Genomic DNA, 9,671 nt, shown 5'->3' with positions numbered 1-9,671 from the left:
TGATTACTGGAAACATGTTGCCTGGTCTGAAGAGTCTAATTTCAAATCGTATCGAGCGGATGGACGTCTACAAGTATGGAGACAACCTCAGGAATCCATTGACATACATGTTAGCAGAGGACTGTTCAAGCTGGTGGAAGCTCTGTAATGGTGTGGGGCATGTGCAGTTGAAGTGATATGCAACCTCTGATACGTCTAGATACGACTCTGGCCGGTGACATGTACGTAAGAATCCTGTCTGATCACCTGCATTCATTCATGTCCATTGTGCGTTCCGATGGACTTGGGCAACTCCAGCAGGACAATGCGACCCCCAGATGTCCAGAATTGCTACAAAGTGGCTTCAAGTATACTCTGCTGAGTTTAAACACTTCCGCTGGCCACCAAACTCCCCAGACATGAACACTATTGAGCACATCTGGGATGTCTTTGCGTGTTTTTGGTACTTGCATTGTTTAATTCATAAATTTCGGGCGTATTATAGTATTTGAGAGTTGTAGCATCGCGTTTTAGTACCTGAATAGTGTAAATTCGCATAGTCTTCTTCCGCCGCCGAGCAGTGTCAGCAGAGCGCAAGTAGCAGCATTACTGCATTTACTAGGCAATCTTGTATTTTAATAACCGTTTAAATTTTGTCGATTTGTTTGCGCTCTCCGTAGATTAGTTCAGACGGTCTTTGCAAAACAGTTTTTAGCATGGATAGGGACTGCAACTGCTGTGTTCGGATGCAGGCTGAGTTGGCATCCCTTCGCTCCCAGCTTCAGGCAGTGTTGGCTTCGGTCACACAGCTTGAGGCTGTTGCCAGTGGGCATCACTGTGGGGGTCCGGATGGGGGTTTGTCGGGGACGGCCAGCTCGTCCCACGCATCCCCTGATCGGACTACGACTGTGGTTGCCCGGGATACTGCCCGCATTGAGGCTGATCCCTCACCTGTGGTAGAGTGGGAGGTCGTCTCAAGGTGGGGCAGAGGGCGAAAGACATTCCGGAGGGCTGAACGGAAAGCCTCTCCAGTTTGTCTGACGAACCGGTTTCAGGCTCTGTCTCAGGCTGATACTGATCTTCGGCCTGACATAGCTGCTTGTCCTGTTCCAGAAGTTGCCCCTCAGTCTGCAAGATCCGGGCAATCGCAGAGGGTGGGCTTACTGGTAGTTGGGAGCTCCAACGTCAGGCGCGTAATGGGGCCCCTTAGGGAAATGGCAGCAAGAGAGGGGAAGAAAACCAATGTGCACTCCGTGTGCATACCGGGGGGGAGTCATTCCAGATGTGGAAAGGGTCCTTCCGGATGCCATGAAGGGTACAGGGTGCACCCATCTGCAGGTGGTCGCTCATGTCGGCACCAATGATGTGTGTCGCTATGGATCGGAGGAAATCCTCTCTGGCTTCCGGCGGCTATCTGATTTGGTGAAGACTGCCAGTCTCGCTAGCGGGATGAAAGCAGAGCTCACCATCTGCAGCATAGTCGACAGGACTGACTGCGGACCTTTGGTACAGAGCCGAGTGGAGGGTCTGAATCAGAGGCTGAGACGGTTCTGCGACCGTGTGGGCTGCAAATTCCTCGACTTGCGCCATAGGGTGGTGGGGTTTCGGGTTCCGCTGGATAGGTCAGGAGTCCACTACACGCAACAAGCGGCTACACGGGTAGCAGGGGTTGCGTGGCGTGGGCTGGGCGGTTTTTTAGGTTAGATGGCCTTGGGCAAGTACAGAAAGGGCAACAGCCTCAACGGGTGCGGGGCAAAGTCAGGACATGCGGGGACCAAGCAGCAATCGGTATTGTAATTGTCAACTGTCGAAGCTGCGTTGGTAAAGTACCAGAACTTCAAGCGCTGATAGAAAGCACCGAAGCTGAAATCGTTATAGGTACAGAAAGCTGGCTTAAGCCAGAGATAAATTCTGCCGAAATTTTTACAAAGGTACAGACGCTGTTTAGAAAGGATAGATTGCATGCAACCGGTGGTGGAGTGTTCGTCGCTGTTAGTAGTAGTTTATCCTGTAGTGAAGTAGAAGTGGATAGTTCCTGTGAATTATTATGGGTGGAGGTTACACTCAACAACCGAACTAGGTTAATAATTGGCTCCTTTTACCGACCTCCCGACTCAGCAGAATTAGTGGCAGAACAACTGAGAGAAAATTTGGAATACATTTCACATAAATTTTCTCAGCATGTTATAGTCTTAGGTGGAGATTTCAATTTACCAGATATAGACTGGGACACTCAGATGTTTAGGACGGGTGGTAGGGACAGAGCATCGAGTGACATTATACTGAGTGCACTATCCGAAAATTACCTCGAGCAATTAAACAGAGAACCGACTCGTGGAGATAACATCTTGGACCTACTGATAACAAACAGACCCGAACTTTTCGACTCTGTATGTACAGAACAGGGAATCAGTGATCATAAGGCCGTTGCAGCATCCCTGAATATGGAAGTTAATAGGAATATAAAAAAAGGGAGGAAGGTTTATCTGTTTAGCAAGAGTAATAGAAGGCAGATTTCAGACTACCTAACAGATCAAAACGAAAATTTCTGTTCCGACACTGACAATGTTGAGTGTTTATGGAAAAAGTTCAAGGCAATCGTAAAATGCGTTTTAGACAGGTACGTGCCGAGTAAAACTGTGAGGGACGGGAAAAACCCACCGTGGTACAACAACAAAGTTAGGAAACTACTGCGAAAGCCAAGAGAGCTCCACACCAAGTTTAAACGCAGCCAAAACCTCTCAGACAAACAGAAGCAAAACGATGTCAAAGTTAGCGTAAGGAGGGCTATGCGTGAAGCGTTCAGTGAATTTGAAAGTAAAATTCTATGTACCGACTTGACAGAAAATCCTAGGAAGTTCTGGTCTTACGTTAAATCAGTAAGTGGCTCGAAACAGCATATCCAGACACTACGGGATGATGATGGCATTGAAACAGAGGATGACACGGGTAAAGCTGAAATACTAAACACCTTTTTCCAAAGCTGTTTCACAGAGGAAGACCGCACTGCAGTTCCTTCTCTAAATCCTCGCACAAACGAAAAAATGGCTGACATCGAAATAAGTGTCCAAGGAATAGAAAAGCAACTGGAATCACTCAATAGAGGAAAGTCCACTGGACCTGACGGGATACCAATTCGATTCTACACAGAGTACGCGAGAGAACTTGCCCCCCTTCTAACAGCCGTGTACCGCAAGTCTCTAGAGGAGCGGACGGTTCCAAATGATTGAAAAAGAGCACAGATAGTCCCAGTCTTCAAGAAGGGTCGTCGAGCAGATGCGCAAAACTATAGACCTATATCTATGACGTCGATCCGTTGTAGAATTTTAAAACATGTTTTTTGCTCGAGTATCATGTCGTTTTTGGAAACCCACAATCTACTATGTAGGAATCAACATGGATTCCGGAAACAGCGATCGTGTGAAACCCAACTCGCTTTATTTGTTCATGAGACCCAGAAAATATTAGATACAGGCTCCCAGGTAGATGCTATTTTTCTTGACTTCCGGAAGGCGTTCGATACAGTTCCGCACTGTCGCCTGATAAACAAAGTAAGAGCCTACGGAATATCAGACCAGCTGTGTGGCTGGATTGAAGAGTTTTTAGCAAACAGAACACAGCATGTTGTTATCAATGGAGAGACGTCTACAGACGTTAAAGTAACCTCTGGCGTGCCACAGGGGAGTGTTATGGGACCATTGCTTTTCACAATATATATAAATGACCTAGTAGATAGTGTCGGAAGTTCCATGCGGCTTTTCGCGGATGATGCTGTAGTGTACAGAGAAGTTGCAGCATTAGAAAATTGTAGCGAAATGCAGGAAGATCTGCAGCGGATAGGCACTTGGTGCAGGGAGTGGCAACTGACCCTTAACATAGGCAAATGTAATGTATTGCGAATACATAGAAAGAAGGATCCTTTATTGTATGATTATATGATAGCGGAACAAACACTGGTAGCAGTTACTTCTGTAAAATATCTGGGAGTATGCATGCGGAACGATTTGAAGTGGAATGATCATATAAAATTAATTGTTGGTAAGGCGGGTACCAGGTTGAGATTCATTGGGAGAGTGCTTAGAAAATGTAGTCCATCAACAAAGGAGGTGGCTTACAAAACACTCGTTCGACCTATACTTGAGTATTGCTCATCAGTGTGGGATCCGTACCAGATCGGTTTGACGGAGGAGATAGAGAAGATCCAAAGAAGAGCGGCGCGTTTCGTCACAGGGTTATTTGGTAACCGTGATAGCGTTACGGAGATGTTTAATAAACTCAAGTTGCAGACTCTGCAAGAGAGGCGCTCTGCATCGCGGTGTAGCTTGCTCGCCAGGTTTCGAGAGGGTGCGTTTCTGGATGAGGTATCGAATATATTGCTTCCCCCTACTTATACCTCCCGAGGAGATCACGAATGTAAAATTAGAGAGATTAGAGCGCGCACGGAGGCTTTCAGACAGTCGTTCTTCCCGCGAAATATACGCGACTGGAACAGGAAAGGGAGGTAATGACAGTGGCACGTAAAGTGCCCTCCGCGACACACCGTTGGGTGGCTTGCGGAGTATAAATGTAGATGTAGATGTCTTGGAATGTGCTGTTCACAAGAAACCTCCACCTCCTTGTACTCTTATGGATTTATGGACAGCTTTTCAGGATTCATGGCGCCAATTCCCTTCAGCACTACTTCAGACATTAGTCGAGTCCATGCCACATCATGTTGTGGCACTTCTGCGTGCTCGCGGGGGCCATAAACAATATTAGACAGGTATACAAGTTTCTTTGGCTCTGCAGTGTAGCCACTACATCACTTAACCAACTGAGCTAGAATGGCTACACAGGTAATTCCGATATGTATATATGAACACACAAAATTTGATATTTCCACCAACAAATTTGAATTTCCCATTTTTAATGCCCCTCCAAAATTTCAATTTCCCGCCATTTCAAGGAGGAGCGCTGGGGGAAGGGACACTTGGCAGCCAGGGAAAACCCATGACATCATCAGGGGTTTATATATATATATCACATACACACACATAAAAAGTAACTTCATCATTCGTTTTGATAATGACTGGTGAGGAGGTGTTTGAGACAATTGTCTGCTGCTGCATGATTACAGGTACATCGTTGAAAAAAGTGATATTAATAAGTGTAATACTTGGACTACAGTGAGATAGGTATGAAATAAACACCAAACATGGTTTGAGGTTACATATACACATTGTTTATTTAAATATCGTATACTGGATGCAGTATTTAAAAAAATCATCACACTCGTTCTTTATCTTCTTTGCACCTGTACAAAATTTCCAAAATAAAGCTTTTAGATCTATAACAAATTCCGCATGTATCTCCTTCATCCGACAGGCATATCACAACACTCTGGTTTTTCACACATACATTTAACCTGTTTCTCTTTTGGCTGTGCATTGATGTAGAAACAAAGGTCCTGTTCGAAATCATCAACATGTACACTGTGCATGTGTAGAAAGTTTACATCATTGTATGCAGATTGTATGTTTGCAACCACTGACTCAGTCTCTGTAGTGCAAGTGTAGTGCAGTATTCACATCCTGTAACTTCATAACTGTGGCATGCCACAGATAAAAACACATCACTGTTTCATATACAGTGCGGAGTGAGCATACACTGTTGTAATAAATTGTGTCATACTAGTAAGCCGAATGGTGAGGTACATGTTTGATGATACTATTTTGTCATCTGCTGGTTGATGTAGTGCTCTGCACTACATATTTTGTCCCAGTCGAATATAGAAATAGGCACTTTAAGACCCTTCAATGCATTTTCAATTTCTATCCTTATAGGAAAGCCCCAATCACAATATGCTACTGTACCCATTTTTACACATGTCATTCCACTAGGAGATGAGTTGTATGTATAAATTAAAAGCATGAGCACACTTGCTACCTTCTTATCCACAGCATCTGCACTCTGTCCCTGCCCTACCACAGGAATGTTCTGGTAGGATGGGTCATATGTCGGTAACCAGTAGTGACCTCCATCTTGCTGTTTAGAATCACCAGTAGCATTCGAGATGTCGGGAACAGGTCAGAAATCGTCTTCAACCATATCGATAAGAGGGACACAATAACAGCTCCTTGTCCCACTCCAGCATTTGGGAAATGTGTACTACAGGATCCCACGTGGTCACTAAAGGTTCGAACATTCTGAAGGTTGCTGCTGCTGCTGCTGATGCAGGTCCAGAGGTTGGTGAAGGTCTTGATAAGATGGCAGCTGAGGTTGCTTTGGGCCCAGATGCAACGGATGTTGACATGTTGGTGGTCACCACTGCAGGCCTCAACAGGTCGAAGGCTGCTACTGAACAAGGAGGCAGAAGTGTCACATAGGGACCAAGACATGAAACAACCAATAATAATGCTATATACAGAGAAAGATATAATATGCCATACTTACTTTTCCACTTCTTCCTGTTCAGCAGGGCTGTGTTGGATCTTGGCTGATGCTACTGACGCTTTACGGTTCTTCTTCTGCTCCTGCTGGCTGACTAAGTGAGACTGAGGCTGCAGAGCTGCGGAGACTGCCTTATATCTTCTCTGACGATGTCACCATATACTGCAATCCTATTGGCTGAAGCCTATCACGTGGCAGGATTCAGGGTTCCTATTGGTTTCCGTCCTTTTTTCTGGACTGCCATTTTGAATTATATCACAGAAAGATTGAGGGAGGGGAAGGGAGGGGTCAGGGAAGTGGGTGAGGGCCAACAGCGCCCTCTGGTGATGATATTCTAAACTAGGTCAGTTGATCTCCAGACCTCAAGGTGAACACACAAAATTTGATATTTCCACCAATAAATTTGAATTTCCCATTTTCTAATGCCCCTCCAAAATTTCAATTTTCTGCCATTTCAAGGCAGAGTGCTGTGGGAAGGGACACTTGGCAACCAGGGAAAACCCATGACATCATCAGGGGGTAGGGTAATTAACTGATCAATTTAATAAAATCGCATAATGTATTTGATATCCATTTGATATCAAAAGCATCCCAGAATGCAGGTTGTCCTACTACTATCATAAATGTTCTAAGATTTCATTCAGGTCATCACAACATATATACTCCAGAGGTAGACTGTTCAGTTTTTTATACTGCTTGCACAACGTGTAAATGCTAACATTGGTTTAATTATATTCTTCTATTTGTCATTCTTTGAGGCTTTCATCTGTCTTTTTGAGGTGTTGCCCTTCCTATGCATGCTGATCACGCATAGTATTTCACCCTGCACTTTTATATCTTTTGGGAAATACATTTTGGTGTTCGAAGTTTTTAGAATATTAGCTCTAATAAACCAGGCATTCTTTCACATTTCTTATTCGCAACTTGTATTTCATTTTCAGTTAAACATGTAGGGTAATTACCTAACATATATGTTTTCTTCTTTCGGATCCTGTATGTTCTGTCTAACTCAGAATTACTGTGATATTTAATGAAATCAGAAATAGCACATACTCCCTCTTCTTCTTCTTTCTGCCACCATTTATAGTGTGTGACAAACCTTTTTAGACTTTTAGTTACTGGTTTAAGCGTTTCTGAGAGCGACTGATCTCATTGCAACTGCCCTAATTTAAACAACCGTAATTTTCGTCGAATAACCATCCATGGGTCAATAACTTTATGCTTCATCAACAGCATGCTGCTACGTACTAAGCTATTTTTGAGACTGCATACAGCATATATATACTCTGAGGCTGTTGGTGATGATGGAAGTCCAGTGCCTTAGCTGTCGCCTTGATATATCCATGCATATACATTAGTGTTGTGTTGCCTTCTTCAGTTTTGTAACTGCCATATAGATCACATCACTCCTTCATCTTCAGTTCTGCCTTTTTTATGATATTCATACATATCTGTTGAATTTTCATCCTCATTCACTCCTTCCCTAATTTTTGTAATTTCATGCTCAAAAGCAACCAGCTGATTTTGTGCATAAGTTGAGTCAATATCCATTTCCTGCCACTGATTATACAAAATATCCACTTGAATCATAATTTTATGAAAAAAAATATAGCCGGAAAAGAAACCTTTCATCCTTTAAATTCGTTACTGAACCACAGGCTTGTAGGATGGTGTTTTCATTACACAGTTTTTTCCTATTGCTCACATTATTCATGTACTTGATAATATCCTTCCTACAATCGAAAATAGTGTTGGCACTCCTTGACTGGAAAGTCCATCAAGTAGACACTGAACGTGGCAGTCGTTTTTGAACTATTTCTTTTCTTTGTGGAGATACTGAAGTTGCAAAGACTCTAAAGTTTGGTGAAAAATATTCACATATTTTTATTTATCGAAGCACCTGATGGGCATAACAATGAATGTATCAAGCCTTGGAAAATGTTTGCTTGACAAAATAGCCCACATTCCACATGACGAGCCACACATGACTCCTGCACCATCATATGTTTGTGCTATTAGTTTGGTGGACAGTTTTCCATGTCAGTACAACGAAAAACCAGTCAAAAATTAAAAATTTCACTTTTTTTATTCTCTCGATTACTATTTTCGGACCAGGACCCATTTTAAAATCATCCTAACATAGTCAAAAATGGTATTACCGAAAATACAAAAGCCATGTAAAAATGTGCAAACGAACAGTTGCAGTGCATACAGATAGCTCTGTCACTGTCTGCAGTGTCTCCTGGCACATCTTCATTGATAATCAATTAAGAGAATTCTGCTCCAGTCAATAAGATTCCAGGCCGAATGTGCCTGACACCACTGCATACAGGCTTGTTGTTGCACATAGGTCAATGATAGTCGTCACAAGGTGTGTAGTGAGCTCAGCATCCCCCCCCCCCCCGTCTGTGAACCACCTATTAATGGTCCTTGTGATAACTGAAGCACCAGTTGCACATCAGATTGATAATGATGAATCTGGGGCTCTGATGTGCACCTATGACGACTGTTCAGTCCTCTCATTCTGTCATCTCTCTAGGTCGACCGCTTTACTTGATGCTGTGTCCAGTCATGTTTCACCTATTCATGCTGACCTTGTCGAATAGTGGCATCACTCCTATTCAAATGTCAAGCGATTTCACAATCACTTCAACTGGCTTCTTTGAGCCCAACTACACTTTCTCTCTCGAATGCTGACATCTTTGTATATTGTTCACAAAATGATTGTCTGCAACGCGTAGTTACAGTCCAGCTGAGTACACGAAATGAAATTCCCAAAAGTTTTATGCCGCGCTATCGACACATCCCCTGCGTACTATCCTTGGTAGTCTCACAGTGAAACTGCACTGCATCATCACAGATTCACCCATTGGATACCAAAGTTTACAATTTTGCATTTTCCTTTGATATCTGTATGAATATCACTTTGAAACTGATTTGCGTAACTCCTTCATGGTGCGTCGTTTTCCTTACCTTAGAGTGTAATTATAGATGGATGAATACTTACTGCAGTTTCTAGCGCCTCTTGTAAGAAGGGTACACAATTCCAACATAGGCAGCACAGTGAGTTGGTCGACCAAATCATATAATGAATCTTCTTACCATTTTGTTGTATTGTCATTATTTTTTAACAATGTGCCTCCTGTCTATAGCCATACACTCCTCTGCTATCATGATTTTCCATTCTTGGTGCAGAGAGCTTTGCATACAATTCTCTGATAGATGTTTACAATAAACAGCCTTGTCAAACCGTTTTTGCTCAA

The sequence above is a fragment of the Schistocerca piceifrons genome, chromosome X (assembly GCF_021461385.2).
Source record: "Schistocerca piceifrons isolate TAMUIC-IGC-003096 chromosome X, iqSchPice1.1, whole genome shotgun sequence".
Lineage (NCBI taxonomy): Eukaryota > Metazoa > Arthropoda > Insecta > Orthoptera > Acrididae > Schistocerca > Schistocerca piceifrons.
Note: the sequence above shows the minus strand (reverse complement) of the source record.